This window comes from Pteropus medius, unplaced genomic scaffold (genome assembly GCF_902729225.1).
Source record: "Pteropus medius unplaced genomic scaffold, Ma_sr-lr_union100, whole genome shotgun sequence".
In the NCBI taxonomy this organism is placed as follows: Eukaryota; Metazoa; Chordata; class Mammalia; order Chiroptera; family Pteropodidae; genus Pteropus; species Pteropus medius.
This window is the reverse complement of record NW_024350924.1, coordinates 10,984,294-10,996,074: the sequence shown is the minus strand read 5'-3', so window position 1 is coordinate 10,996,074 and position 11,781 is coordinate 10,984,294. Positions and strand designations below refer to the sequence as shown.

The following is an 11,781-nucleotide window of genomic DNA, read 5'->3' as shown; positions in this document are numbered from 1 at the left end:
TGCAGACAGATGCAATGTGAGCATCTTATAGACAGCGGACAGGTAGGGGTCTGCGGTCAGAAATGTTACAAATTTAATTAAAAAGGAGTAATTTTGTGTCATGCACTGATTCTGTGCCCAGAACACTGCCTGCTATATAAATATTTGCTGATTGAATGAATGAACCTAGTCATTGGGACATTTATTTACTTTCTTTCTACCTTTGGTATTTCGCAGAATTTTAGACCAGAAGCGTTCTCAGGCACCATTCCAACTGCCTTGTTTATCCTGTACAGACTGGGTTTTGAGGGATGTAGGGGTTCTCCGGTGGTCATATAGCCGCTAAGCTGAAGCTGAGCAAGGACTCAGGGACCATTGAACTTCCTCTTGCATCACTGCTTCTCAAATGTCAGCGTTCATCAGAATCACCTGGAAAGCTTGTGAAATGCAGATTTCTGGGCCTCTCCCCACCACAGTGTCTGATTGCGTAAGTCTGGGGTCCGTCCAGAGGTTTGCATTTTCGCAGTTCGCTAGGGGATGCCGATGCTACTGGTCTGGGGGACCACGAAGGAAATCAGTGCCCTGCACCAGCTGGAGAAGCAGAGGTAGTAAGTGGTTGCCATTCTCTGTAGTGATGCCGGCCATCTGGGATTGTTCTTTGTAGAGGTTAGCAACCATACTTATGCTAGTTTACAAACATATATTGAGTACTTTGAGGTGCTAGACACCAGGCCGAGTCCTAGAAATACAAAATTAATAAGACATAAACCCCACCCTCGAGAATTTCACGATCTCTCAGCAGCTGTAGCTACCTTACCTGATTACTGGAAAACAGTGGTGAGAAGTTCTAATCAGTGGTAGCAAAGGGTTACGAGATCCAAGACGGGTGGGCAGTGAGCAGTGAGAGTGTCTTCACCTAATGTCAACCATCTTTCCTCAGGATGGGAGCATAGCCAGGTTCTATAAGTGAGAACATAAAAATTGCCACTCAGAAGCGAGCAGACCCATGCTTCACTGTCTCTGAGGGTGACACCAAAGGATAGGTTAGGTCGAAGCAGGATTCTCCTTGATGTATTTATAAATGGCTTTCTTTGCAAGGAGGAAGGAAAAAAGGACACCGTGGTGCCCCAGAATTGTAATTATTTGTTCCATCTGCTCCGGCGGCCACCTCATTCTGCCTGTCTTCTCCCTTCTTCTTATTCTCTCCCATTCATTTAACCCAAATGAAAGTCACATGCCAACCCAAGCAGAAGACATTAACACCTCTATCACTTCCCTTTGATGGTGAGAAGATGCTAGTTAAAGAGGATTTTTCCTTTGTTTTCGAAGGAACTTTTATGCCTGAATTGCTATAGGAATAGAAATCAGAAGATAATATACCAAAATCTTGTAACGATGAGTAGCTTATTAGTGGTTTAAATCACCCCCCAAATAAGAAGTCTGTTCTCAAATCAGATTGTGACCAATGATTTGGATTTCTTTGAAACCTTATAGTAAGAGAGACTGCTGTGCTTTCATCGACATCTTTCCTCTCAAAACATCTATATATTTTTCAAAAGGATGTGAGTCTTCAAAGATAAAGTGACTTGGCTGAGGTCACAGAAATATTGATAGGACAAAGGATCGGGCTCTGACCAACCCCTCACTCAAAATGCGTTAAAATACTTAAATAAAAACAAAACCTTTAAAGAAAACAGAGGGCATTTCTGGCTCTGGCTGCTGATGCCTCAGTTAATTCTCTGTAGTACGTGAGGTGGCATTGTTTTGAGGAGGAAAGCCGAAAACAAAACCGACAAACCCATTTTTTTAAGCTCCAAGTCACTGCTAAGGTAATATCTGCGAAGGCGAAATGCAGTTGTTAAGGAGCTCATGGACCTTGCATTCTCCCCATCGTTCTACATCCAACATGCTTATCATTTCATGTATCACACACATTTTAGTTAAGTAGCTCTACCACAGATTGGTTATAGATCCACGCACATTGGGAAGAATTGAGTTTTTTGCTTCTTTTTAAAACAACAGAAAGGAAAGAGTTACTTGGAGTTGGCACCAGAACGGTAGAGAACATCAGATCTAGGCAATGGCTTGTTGCTTTTCCTCTTACTTATTATTTTTTAATTCTACGAGTAATACCTGATTAGTTTAGGGAAAATAGAAGATTCAAAAAAACCCATCACTCCAAATTCTCCCAATTAGAGATAACCACTGTCAACATTCTGATATCTTACAAACTTTTTTTCCATAAAGCTTTTTTTCCATAAAGCTTTTTTTCCATAAAGCTTTTTTCCCATATGTATCTAAATGCATATATTTTATGTGCCTAAATATTGTATTTTTTATAAAAATAAGACCATACAATATAATTGGCCTATAACCTTTTTTCTAACACTATTTTGTGAACATTCTTCTATGTCAAAAACTATATATCTTTGTCATCAATTTAAACTGTATAGTATTGTATAGAAGTAACCTAAAGTATTTAACCAATCCTCTGCCTTTGGACTGTTGGGTTTTTTTTAAATTTGTTTTTACCTATGACAAACAATGTCTCAGTTAGAGTATTCGTGTTCATGTATTTTCACACACTTGTCCAATGGTTTCTTAGAATTAGAATTGCAAGAGGGTATATATTCTTTAAAAAAACTTTTGATTGTGAAAAAGTTCCAATTCATTCTCATTTTTAAGATCAAGTTTACAAAGGTATGACTTATATACAGTAAATTTTTTTACACCCCTTTTAGTGTACAGCCCTATGAGTTTTGACAAGTGCGTACAGTCATGTAACCATCATCATAATCAAGATATAGAACCGTTCATTGCCTCTGCCCAACCCTAATCCCCTCCTGCCCCTTCGTAGTCAGTGTCTCTTCCCACACTCATCCTTTGGTCACTGTCGATCTGTTTTCTGACTCTATAAATTTGCCTTTTTCAGAACATCTTAGGTATTATATTGTACAGTATGTAGCCTTTCGAGCCTGGCTTCTTTCATTTAGCATTCATTCATGTGGTTGCATATTAAAATTCATTTCATTTTATTGCTGAGTTTTCCCATTATATAGGTGTACCACAGTTTGTTTATCCACTTACCAGTTGAAGAACATGTGGGTTGTTTCTAGTTTTTGGCAACCATGAATAAAACCACTATAGACCGTCGATTACGGGTTTGTGAGTGGATGTATGTTTTTGTTGTTCTTGAGTAAATACCCAGGAGTGGGAGCAAATAGCTAGTGCTGGGTTGTATCGTGAGTGCGTGTTTAACTTCGGAAGAAATTGCCCAACTGTGTTTCATAGCACTTGGACTGTTTTTCATTCCCACCAGCAGTTGCTCCAGTACTTGATATTGACAGTTACAAACAAAACAAAACAAAACAAAACAAAACAGTAGCCATTCTAATACGCGTGTAGTAGTATTTCCTTTTGGTTTTAATTTGGGTCGTGCCCTTTTTTAGGGTTTTCGCTATATTTATTGACACATTGCTCTTCATAAAGGTTATACTCTTTTAATGGTATATACATGAGTTGTCATTCTTTTTTTCTCTTTTTGAAGAGATAAACAAAGGACCTTACAATTGATGTTCCATGACTAGGCAAAAATTCGGTATTTCTTGGCCTTTTGAGCTTCTCTTGCTCAGGCCTGCTTCCACATCTGGAAGTGTACTTTCTCTTCTAATAAAACTTTTCTACTGTAAAAAAAAAAAATGAGTATTTTTTCTCCCTTGTGACCTTTTACTTATCACACGGAGATAAAATTCACTTGTATGATGGGTAAATTTTTGTACAATGAATCCCACCTTCTTGGGGATTTTCAGTGTAAAGTGAGAACTGTGTTCATTCAGAGGAAATTCTGGCTTAAAGATGAGTGAAGTCGACATTAGTGAGTGTAGTAAGCTCTTGGTGAACAGATACCGAAAGTAAACCCATCATTTGATAAGAAATTATAATACTAAAATAACTTATACTAAGCAAAATACTGCTTGTCAAAAGAGCTCGTATAACCAAGCAGGAGAAAACTTTAATTAAACGGACCACATTGCACAGTCACTTGGCTTCTATCAAATTTCAAGGTATTTTAGTAGGATTACATTTAACTCTTTGATTACTAAGACTCTGCTTTTGGTATTTTGGGGAAGCTGTGAGCTTAACTGAGCTGAAGTTAAATAGAAATACAAACATGGCCTTGGCAAAAATCTAAACTGTAATAAATAAAGAGGGGAGCATACTTACTGAAACACATGGCAGAAGAGTATACCACGATCCTGTCAACATGTATCATGTATTGAATAAGTTCTGTATTTTGTAACTGTAAGCTTGGATCTGGCATACTAAATTTCTATATAAAAATATATGTATCTACTTATCTTCTACTTCAGAATAAGAAGGGCAGATATTGGCTTAAAGATAGCTAATGCACTCAATATTTTTTGTTGTGTTCGTAGAAGGTCCACAAGTCAATTGATGCTACCTCATATTATTTTTAAATTTAAGTTTTATTTTTATCAAAATAGTTCAGTACATAGTTTAAAAAGTCAGATAAAAAAATCATAATGAAACACTCTATTCTCCCCATATCCAATTGCTACTTCCTAGAGACAATCACTGCAACTTTTTAACTGTTTCTTCTAGGCTATAACTCCAAATTTCCAAAACCATGTTTATATTACTATTTCTAGATTTTTCCATTTTAGATATTATCTATTAACTTCCAACTATGAAAGTTGAGGCTTTACCTTTTTTACACAACACTCCTTCCCCAACACATATTTCTGCTCTATCCTCCTGAAAAAGTTATTATATCACAATTTTAGTTAAATCAGTACTCAACATTGAAATTATCATCAATATTTACTCACAGTTAAGCCAAGAAGTATATTATATTTCCTTTCTTATGCAACTTTTCATTTCCTTTGACTTGATTTTTCCCCTTTTGCCCTAGTTTTTTAGTTGCTTATTCATCTCTAAACTCACAGTTGAAACTGGAACTCATCTCTCATTCTGTTCAAACAGATCAGGTAATCTGTCATGACATTTTTTTACAGGAATATTCCTTTTGAAGCCCTCCATCCTCTAGTTCTAAGTTAGGCTTCTCTTTTCTTTGGAAGCTTTTTAGTATCTTTCCTTTCTTCTAGATGTTCTATAATTTTATAATAATATATCTTGGTGTACATTATTTATTTCTTGGAAGGGTACTCAGTGGGCCCATTTGTTTAAAAGCACTGCGACATTTTCTCGTATTATTTTTTGGATAATTTTGTTTTATATGTTCTCTTTCTCTGAAACTACTGTTTATCATATGTTGAATCTTCTGGACTGATCTCTAATATCCTTAACTTTTTCTTCTATTTTTCATCTCTTTGCTTCTTGTTCTACTTTTGGAAAGATTTCCTCAACTTTATCTGTCACCCCTCCTATTGAATTATTAAGGTCTACATTTTATTTTTTAATTTTCATAAGCTCTTCTATGACTATTCTTTTAATAACATTGTTTTCTTTTATTCTCATGAATATATTACTTCTGAGGTTTTCTTTCTTTTTTTTTTTTGTCTCTGCTTTTATGTGCAAGATCTTTCTAAAAATATTTGGAGATTTTTCTATCCATTCTCATCTAAGAGTGAGGCACTTAAAAGATGTGTGTCATTGATATGTGACTGAACCAAACCACGTTATAAACTTTTAAGATTCTGGAGGGTGGTATGGGGCTCTGCTTATTGCGTAGTACCCCAGACAAGCCTCTTAAAACATCTCGATGGAGACATGTTCCATGGGAAATTTTTGGGATATGCTTGGTCGAAGCATAAGTATAAGCACCGATGGATGGAGCAACCTGCGTAACGCTCTGGCCAAATGCTAAAGAGCCTTTTTAAAAATTTAAGCAAACAAAGATCAAGAAACGACTGTTTAAGCGAGCTGATATAGAGGCAGTGCACACCTCAAACATCGAGAGCGGCCCCGCCCAGCTTTTTCCTTGAGAACCACACTCAGCATCTCATCATCAAGCAGCCATGACTTTGAACTGTTGACTGGAATGAGAATGCAAGCTTGCAAATTTGAAGATGAAGCCCCCACTCACCAATGCTGCATGGCGCCTTAGCTGCTGAAAATTTCATAGAGTGAAGCTGCCATTCCTACTGTAGGCAGCATAACAGTTCATTTAGCCCCTGGCAACCATGATTCTACTTTCTTCTCTATGATTTTGACCGCTCTTAGTACCTCGCAACCAGTGTGAAAAGAGCTTAGAAGTTATCGTTTCCATCCTGCAACAAGAAAAATCTGGAAAACCTGAAAATCAACAAAATTTTTGGACCATCAGAGAAGTAAGGCTGTAGGGTAAACTATCAGCCTGAAATCTGGAGAGACAAGTGTATTCGGAGACTTAGGAACCAAGATCGCTTACCAGGGGCAGAAGCTCTGAAGCCATAAACGGGGTTTTGTCAGATTTCTGGAGACTGAGTGTGCACTGGCAGGAGAGGGAACATCTCTTGGGTGCTGTAGCGTTTGGAGTAGCTCCATTCTTTCTTAGGCTTTCCATTCAGAACCCAACCAAGTTCTCATGGTAAAAACTTGAGAAAGAGCGTAAGAAATTAAAAATCTCAAATTTCCCAATTCCTCCAATCCCCTCCAGCTTTCTGGTTTTACCTAGAGAGACAAAAAAATTGACAGGAGTCGGGCTTCAAGGAAATAGATTGGGAATGCTTTGGCCAGCGAAAGGAGCAGCAGGAAAGGGAAAAATAAACTATACTACTGAAAGAGAAACAGAACACTTGTGAAGGCCACAGCCCTGAGATGCATCAGAAACTAAAAGACTGAGACGTACTCAGAAGATTATAAAACACTTCCTCTCAGCCATACCCTATGACCGCACCAACAAGTCCCCACAGTAATGACACAGTAAGTGATATTGGTAAGAGCTGCAAAACACAGACTCTTTCCAAGGAGCAGTACCTTGTGAATCCCCCAAGCCAAGAAGGGAGGCAAAAAACAAGGATATTAGATGCATTTGAAGCCTCTAATAACTAGAGCTATAATAAACATTAAACACAGCCCAATGCCTAGCTATGTTAAAATAATCACACTGAAGTCCTATTTACTTTAGTTCACAATAGTCAATACAGGATGTTTGTCAACACAAAATGACAATGTATGCAAAAAGGCAAAAAAAAAAAAAAAACCAAAACAGTCTAAAAAGACAAAACAAGCATCGGAACCAGACTCAGATATGACATATTGGATTATCAGACAGTATTTAAAGTAATTATGATTAATATGGTAAAGGTTCTAATAGAAAAAGTGGAAAACCTGCAAGAATAAATGGGTAATGTAAGCAGCGAGATGAAAAAAATCAAAAAGAAATTTAAAAAACCCCACACAATAACAGAAATAAAGAATGCCTCTGATGGGCTCATCAGAAGATTAAAGAAATAATCAGTGAACCTAAAGATATGAAGATGAATCAATAGAAATTCTCCATTGAAAAGCAACAAGCAAACAAACTGAAAAAAGTACAGAACATACAATAACTATAGGCCAGTATCAAAAGGTGTAATATATATGTAATTCAAATAAAAAAGGATAAGAAAGAGAATGTAACAGAGGAATATTGAAGGATTAGTGGCCAAGAACTTTCCAAACTTAATTACAGAAAGCAAACCAGAAATCTAGAAACAGAGAACAAATACCAAGTGATTCAAGACAACCAACCAACCAACCAACCAACACCTCCATATTCAAACTATTAAAAACTGAATAGAAAAACTCGCGGGAAGCTAGAGAAATCCTAGAATTCTGTATTCAGTGACAATTATCCTTAAAAAGTGAGAAGAGAATATCTTTATTGAAAATCAAAAATTGAAGGAATTCATTGTCAGTAATCCACTTTAAAAGAAATAAAATAAATTCTTTAGATAGCTGTAAAATGATGTAGGCCAGAAACTGGTATCTTAATAAAAGAAAAAGTGCAGAAGGAATAAATGAATTAAAAAGAAATATGTGTACTCAGGTATGGAAGCTCATTGGCTGGTAGACTGCAGTTGAGGGCTGGAACAGATATCTGGCCACTTTCTACCATTTTGTCAGTATCTCTGGACTTGTCTCTTAGGCTGGTCAGTTTCTCTAGAGAGGAAGCCTCTATCTTTTTACCCGAAGGTACACCCAGTTGTAAGATGAATAGAGGGGAGAACAGGGTTGGTTTGGGAAAGTTCTCACTGTCCGAAATACAGATTTTCATTTTTTTTCCTTCCAGTTTTTATTACATCTCACCTGGTATGGATAGGAATGATTTCTGGTGGTTCCCAATCGGTCTGAATTCTGGAGAAAATGCACTGGCATTTGTTGCACTGGCTTAGTTTTATCTTGAGACTGCAGATTAATTAGTTTGGAAAAGGGAACGGTAAAAAGGGAAGAGGAAGATCAGTCTACAGTTTTCCTTCAGTCCTACTCTATCATGTGTTCCCCCAGAAGACATCGGCCAAACTCTATTTCCTAATGGAAGTAAGGATTTAAACTGCCACCTGAGTAATTTGAGACACGATCAATTACTAAACATGTCTTGAGTACTCGCTGTGTGCTCAGCACTCCGCCAAGTCCTGTGAGCGATGCCAGAGAAAGCCAAGTTACTGTTTGGTTTCTCTCTAGGAAATTCCAGTGTGGGCAGGTGAACTAGAATTAAATGGCATATAGGAGAGGTAGCGAGGCAGCATAGGCTAAATGTTGGGTACGCAGAACATTTAATAAGTCCTGAGAATTCAGAGAAGGGAAATCGTTTTGGTTTGGGTAAGGCATAAGCAACGCTAGAAAGAGCAGCATGACTGTCACCGGTACAGAGCAAAGGAGCATCAGCGAGACTTGGTCAGTAAAATGTGGGCTAGGGAGTTGTCCCAATTGCTATCGCTGCCTAACAACTCCAAATTTAGAGGCTTAAAACAATAATGATCAATTTATTATGATCTCTCCTATAGGTTAGTTTGGGCTTCCTCAGAGGTAGACATTTGGAGAGGGCCATTGTCTCGTGTTTACTTCCTGGGGTTCCCTGGGAAGTAGACTCTTGAGATGGAAGGAGCATCTGGAACAGTTATTAGGGAATGATATTGGACTCACTATCTGTGGGAAGGAGGAGAAGGAAGCAGGATTTAGCAGTGAGAGAAACTGATGACGATGCAGGCCCCTGGGGGCAGCTCTGCAGCTGGAATGAATGACCCTTCAGAGTTCCTCTAAGTCTGGGCAAAGGGCTAGCTGGGCCTTTATACCTCTGCATTGATGGAGGTATAACCGTGGGCAATTTTCTTTGGCCAAAGTCACCCCTTCAAGGGCTCATAGTTGAGGGGCCATCTTCCAGCAGTACTCCAAGCCCTGGGGGATTGAGTCCTTCATTCCTGCAGGAAAACCTCGATAGTGCATCACAGTGCCTTGCAGAGCCCTAACAGGGTATGTGGCTTTCAGTAGAGGCCCCTCCTGTACCGACCTGGCACTGAGCAAGGAGATGGGACAAATACTCCAACCTCACTCTCCTCCAGACTCCCGATCTCCTGCCAGCACCCTACCCCACAACGGAACAAACCCAGGAAGTCATAGGACTCGGGGTTTTGAGTCACAGAGTAGAGAAGGTTGAAGAGTGGATCTGGAAAGACAACAGAAGATAATCGGCAGCAGAAGATGAGTTTAGTTTTTGAACATTAAAGACATGTTGAGTTAAATAACATCCTGATGAAGGCTGCTCATTGGTGGATTGGAGGTGTGTTCTGAACCACCTCTTACTCATTCTGCTCCTTGCTCCTTTGCTTTCATCCACCTCCTGATTACTTAACCTCATTCTTCATTCTACCATTTGAAACTCGCCTCATTACTTCGGCTTAAAACATGTTCTAGTTCATGAGTCTGGCTTTCCTCCTGACTACATTTCATTCCTCCATCCTTCATTTAGTTCCATACACCCATCTACTAACCTGAGAATATTCTTCATCCAGCCTCTTCCCAGGCACTTTTCTGTTCACCAGTCCTATGGGGAATCTTTCCTCCCCCGGCATCTTATTTATCCTCGCTTATTGATGAAGACGGGAAAGAAGTAAGTTTCAAGGTGCTGAGGTAATGCAGAAGAGAGCTGATATGAGGGTGGGGACATGGGTATGGGGGGAAGGCCCACTTTGGTGGATCCCTGTCTATGCTTACTATCATGTACTTTCTGAAGCTACTAGCCAATGGTAAAATGAATTCATGGCCTTCCCTCACACTCATTATTTCTAGCATAGTCTCCTGTTCCTGTCTAATGTGTTGATAGGAAAGCTCTACCCTTTAACCCCAAGAATCATCTCTTCCTTGAAACTCTTTGTCTTCCATACATTATCCCCACCCCCTCCATGGTTCACCTCCTTTTCTATCTGCTCCTCACTTTGACTATTTTGGTAGATAGTCCCTCTCTTCTCTTTCCCCACTTAACCATCTTTTCCTCTGCTTTGCCTGACAGTCTCCTTATCTGGACGTCTTATTTTTTTCTGATGGCCTCAACTATCACTCGTACGAGGATGACTCTAAGTCTGCACGCCTTGCCTGAACTCTCTTTGGGATTCCATTCCAGAGTTCCAGACTCTGCGGTGGCGGTGGGATCAGAACACAGGACTTCTTCCCAAGCTGGTACTAAAATGTGATTTCAGGTTTCTTTTTAGCCCTTTTCCTCTTTCCCTTGTTTTTCAACTCTTCCTTGAATTGTTCCTCAGTCCATTTTGGTTCCGTTTTCATATCATCCCGGCTTCCTTTTAGCGTGATTAAAACTAAGGAACTTAACCGACTCCAAATTGCCCCCCAGAGATGTTATTTTATTTCGAAAGCTTTCCCTTTCTCCGTGTTTTCATCTTCACAAAAGGAAACACTTAGCAAGGAGAAGGCAATCATTAGTTTGTTTTCCTTTGAAGTAGTTAACATACTAAATACCAAATATTTACATTTTAAATTAAGCCTATTTGAGGAGCTGTGTGTCTCTGTACCCAGGCAGGACTGGGCGGTGGAGTAATGGTGAGGAGTCCGCTGGGAAACCCGTCTCCAATCCGAGAACGTGGAAAAATAGTGAACACTCAGCTCCGAGAGAGGTTGGCCTAATTCACCCACTCCCTTCCGGAAATCATATGGAATTTCTTTGGGTATTTATCCCAAGAAAGGTGTAAGGGAATGAAAAGGACAAAATTTAAGCAAGAACTGAGTAAAAGTTAGACTCGCAAGGCAAAAATTTTAAAAATCATTCTTGTCCCGCTCTTTTCTTTCGCACTTTGACAGACTTTTAAAAGCACGTTTTACCTGCAGACTTGCATGGAAACCAACCACAGGGAAATTAGAAAGGAGAGGCATTGCAGTACCATTTACATGCGCATCGATGTCTGATTTTCATTAGGCCAGCGCTGTTTTTCCTCCAAGGTCTTAGTGTTCATGACAGCAACAACTACCTCAGTAACAAATCCTCCAAGGCAATTCTGTTTAAAGGTGCCTAACTTACATACTTCATCCAACTGCTTTCAAAATCGTCCAGTCCTTCATGGTAGAAGTTAAAACACCATCTTTATCTTGGCTCTGGTTCTACACCAGAAGCCTGTCTCCGGCAAGTCAGTGCCACGAAGGCATGCTTTTTATGTGATGGGCACGTTGCTGTGCACCTTGGCTGCAAAGCAGGAGCTGTGCTTTAAAACGGCCAAGAGCTGGTGCGTGCCGTGTGCTGTATTACCAGTCTTGCAACTTGGGCACGTAACAAGGGTGCTTTTTTCTAACCTCAAAACACAAAACAAAACAAAACAAAAACACCTCTCCCCTCGCCCCCGCAAAAAAAAA

General features: G+C 39.3%; 1 long non-coding RNA gene across 1 annotated transcript in view; it reads left to right on the top strand.

Moving 5' to 3' along the window:
* LOC120585195 (uncharacterized) overlaps positions 1 to 11,206 on the top strand; it is a 23,810-nt gene extending 12,604 nt beyond the window's left edge. Inside the window, exon 3 of the long non-coding RNA XR_005648272.1 lies at positions 10,433 to 11,206. This is a non-coding gene — a long non-coding RNA (uncharacterized LOC120585195). The remainder of the gene's footprint in view (positions 1 to 10,432) is intronic.
* Positions 11,207 to 11,781: the final 575 nt, after the last annotated feature.